Genomic DNA, 4,325 nt, shown 5'->3' with positions numbered 1-4,325 from the left:
TTCTACACTGTATTGGTTCACTTTAAAAAAAATTGGAACCAATTTAAAATTAGTTGACCAGGTATCTGTCTTCTAACTTTTTTAGCAAAGACTAGCCTTGTGTTTAGCCAGTGCCTTCAGTGCAGTATGAACTTCTTCCTGCCTTATCATTGTCACATGCATTATGAAATCGTTTAAACTAATCATTTTATGCAGTGAACTACTACCTATTGAGGAATATCACAGACTACAGGCTTCAGTGTGGATTACATCTCAGGATCAAGAGAATAAGTTCCTCACCACTGGCCAATAGGCAATATCATGAGATATGGAAAAAAGTTTGATGTTACTAACAGTTTAACTTTTTTTTGATCTTTAATCAATACCCTTGCAGTCAAGAAATAAAACAAACAAGCATGCTGCATTGGAACAATCTCCGTCAAAGACCTCTCCCAAGTACTAAAGATCAACAATGTCAGTTTGTAAACTACAATTTGCCCAAACCAAGCCGTAGTCTTTTTAATTGCTTCCTATGCATCTGAAATTTTGACTATGACCAAGAAAGACTAAAGGGAAAAAAGAATGCTGCCTTTGAATTCTGGTGTTCATTAAAAGTATTGAACATACCATGAACTTCTAAAAGAACAAACAAACCTGTTTTGGAGGTAGTGCAACCAGAGTGCTCCTTAAAGATAAGGATGGTGAGACCTCATCTCACATACTTGTGGATAAATTGTCAGAAGGGGTTAGTACTTAGAAAAACAAATTATGCTGGGAAAGGTAGCAGTCAACTAAAGAGAGGAAAAACCTCAGTGATTGACACAGTGACTACAACTCAGAACTGCCTCATCAACACCAAACAACCATCCATAATGATGCAGGAGCAGAGATATAGATAATTACACCCTGAAGTTAACTTTAGTTTTGCTTTGAAAAACATGATAGTGCCATTGGAGAGAGGTAGATGTGCCTTAGTATATACCGCTGAAAACAATGCTGAAATGAGTTTTATGGTAGTAGAAGAAATAATGTTAGGATAGAGCTTGACAATATAAAACCAATCTGGATCTGGATAATTGATTGGTTACAGAGAATTAATGAAATATATAATAAAGTCAGAGGAAAATAATCATTAGTGCAATCTCTCAAAGTAAACAATAATTCAACATCAGCATAAAGTATTTGCTATAAAGAGAAATTAGAGCCTAAGCACCTCCTCTATCATTGTATTAAACTAATTTCTTAAGCTAAAATTTATCTTTAGTTAAACAGCTTACAATAGAACAATATTCTTCAGAATATTGTTATAATACATGCTTTTAACAAATACTTAAAGGAAAACAAAACAATTTTCTAATAATATGACTTTTTTAAACATCATTTATGTTTTGGATTGAGTGATCAAAACAAGATAGAAAGAATACACAGTTCAACCATTTGAGAATGTAGCCTCAAAAGAACATAGAAATCAGTTTACCCCCACAGCAACCTGACATATAACAAGATCAAGCTGTGACCTCCCTCTTGCTAACAGTGTATTTGTTTGCTTATGTTTGGGGTTCCAGCTGAAAGTTTACGGGTTTGAATCTGACAGTGGCTCCATTAGAGAAAGATGTGCAGTCTTCTCCAGTAGGAATTCAGAGCCACGGACATCCAATGAAGGGTCATTGCAAGTTGGAATCAACAGAATAGCAGTGGGTCAATCTTTCCAGGAGCAGAAAGTTCATCTTTCTCCAGAGCAGCTGGGTGAGTTTCTACTGGCAGCCTTTCATGTGGCATCTGAGCATTTAAGCTTTACTCAATCAAGGCACCTTTTTCTGTTGTATGGTTGTTGCTGTTGTGATGTCCTGTTGAGTCAGAATTGGCCCATAGCTGACTGAAGAATAGAAGCATGAAATAGTATTTTTGTCATTGATCTAATTTTTACTTTAAGTGAAAATATTTTTGGAAACACAGAGAACACAGAGTATTTTTATTATCTTGATATCCACTTAGAGGATTTATTAAACTCAATGCATTCCAGCTACTTTATTCCCTGTTTCTTTCTCTTTTGTAGTAGCCTAATTGTTAAATAATGCTGAACCTTGCTGTCTGCCTTTTTTCCAGCCCCCTCCCCACTAAAAAACTTACAGGGACCTTTGGAGAACTTTTCTAGCAAACAAATGAACTTGTTTTTTATTTGCATTTTGACAACATTAATTCACAAATTTGTTTTTCTTAACAACTATTTAAAAATATGTCTTAGCGATGCTAAATAAGTTGCAAAGCATTTTTTTTTAAAGAATGAAGACAAACATAGTGAAGTAAAAAAGCAATTAAACAGTTTTTTTGTAACAGTGTAGGAATGCATTGACTTTTGAGAAGTACATTTTAGAATTAATCACATCAGAATTCAACAGGAGATTTCTGAAACTTTTCAGGGAAATCTGTCAAAAGAGGGCCTACTGACACAGGACTTTCACCCTTATAATAAGCCATTATGTTTCAAACATTCCTTTTTTTTTCTGCCAAAAGGATGGAATTCTGAACCCCAGCTGACAATGCACAGAAACCCAACTATCAATGTGTTTCTAAAGGATTATATTGCTGCCAATCCTTCCCAGACTGTTTATTTATTGTGAGAAACTTAACTCCTTCAAGCTTTTTAGTAATTCTCTTCTTTTGTCCATGTCAAGATGAAGTGGTCTCTTGTTTCTAACAATGGACTATTTGATGATCTCATCATCAAAGCCACTGGAAGTGCACAAAGCAAGGAGGCATGTCACACTGTGTAAATGGCCCTCAGCTTGACTGCCATGGCACAGTCACCATTGTGTCATATAAATGCCATACTGCAAAGCCAGTGCCATAATGGATACAGAGCCATTGGGCCAGATCATTGCCCTAGATGGGTGAAGTCACTTAAAACACAATCCATGGCAGTACCCATGGGACATATTTAATTTTTATTATATTTGATAGCAGCAAACCATGAGCATGATTCTCAAGCTCGTCTGAAAGGTAACTGGAAATAAAAGTGCAGAAGAGGGAAAGTAATCAGAGAAGACTTTATTAAAAAGCTACTGGTTCTCACAGAAAGAATGGCATGTTATATTTAGAAATAACTTCCCTTAAGGTTTTTCTTGCTTTTCTTGCTTCTGTTCATGATAATCTAGTAGTTTTTGTCACAAATTAATTCCATTTTTCAAGTTGGTCAAGTAGGCTTGTTTTCTTTAAAAAAATTGGATGCTACCTATCTAAGAAGAAAACGAGCATCATAGAATAGTCTCTCATTTTTATAAGAAAATACTTCTTACAGTTAGACACTTCCTCTGGCTCAACTGAAACAAATATGTTTTACCAGTTTTAATGCTGCATTTTAATGTTAATATAAATATTTTAGTCCCACAAGCTCTAATATCACTCTCATCTATTTTTAATATGCTTTAAAATTTGCAAACCTAATATTTGGAAATTACTTGGGAAAAATTTGTGGTCAAGGATCTCTCAATAGTGCTTAGGAGCAACAGTGTCAGTCTGGAGACTAAGGAGAGCCTGATTCAGGTCATGGTCTTTGCAATTACTTGCTATGTGTCAAAGAGCTGGACAATAACTAAGGTTGACAGAAAAAGAATTGATGCCTCTGAGCTGTGGTGCTAGAGAAGAGTATTGAATATACCCTGTACTACCAAGAGAACAAACAGGCCTGTCTTAGAGAGGGTGAAACCAAGTTTCTCCCTGGTGACTAGGATTTTGAAACTCTGTCTCACATACTTTGGGCATGTGGCCAGGAGGGTCAGGTCCTTGGAGAAAGACATCATGCTTGGAAGGGTGGAGAGACAGCACAGGAGAGAAAGACCCCGGATGAAATGGATTGACATAGGGAATGGGGTAATGGGTTTTGGTGTTTTAGCGTCAGTGAGACTGGCTCAGGACAGGGCAGGCTTTAGAAGTATTGTACATAAGATAGCATAACAACAACAATAACATTTGTAACTGGTTCACAAACAACAGTAAGGGATATATACAATGAAAAATAAGATTTTTCTCACTCCAAAAATGACTTATTTTGTCAGAAGCAATCACCACTGGCATATTTGTGTGTCCTTCAAGAAATTTTCTGTATATTTGCAAACATTTTTAACATAACAGCATGTTACAGAGCCTATTCTGAGCTTTTCTAATTTTCTTATAGCTATATTTTTATAATGTTTAATATGAAACTATTGATCCTTGTTAATGGTGACATGCTCCTTTTTATGGACATAACTTATTTATTTAATGAGTCTCTTACTAAAGGTCATTTGGATGGTTCTCAATAGTTTTGTTACAAGCAAAACAATAAATTAAATTACTAAGATGTGACT

The sequence above is a fragment of the Elephantulus edwardii genome, unplaced genomic scaffold, assembly GCF_000299155.1.
Source record: "Elephantulus edwardii isolate Elephantulus edwardi_28Jun2011 unplaced genomic scaffold, EleEdw1.0 scaffold00046, whole genome shotgun sequence".
In the NCBI taxonomy this organism is placed as follows: Eukaryota; Metazoa; Chordata; class Mammalia; order Macroscelidea; family Macroscelididae; genus Elephantulus; species Elephantulus edwardii.
Note: the sequence above shows the minus strand (reverse complement) of the source record.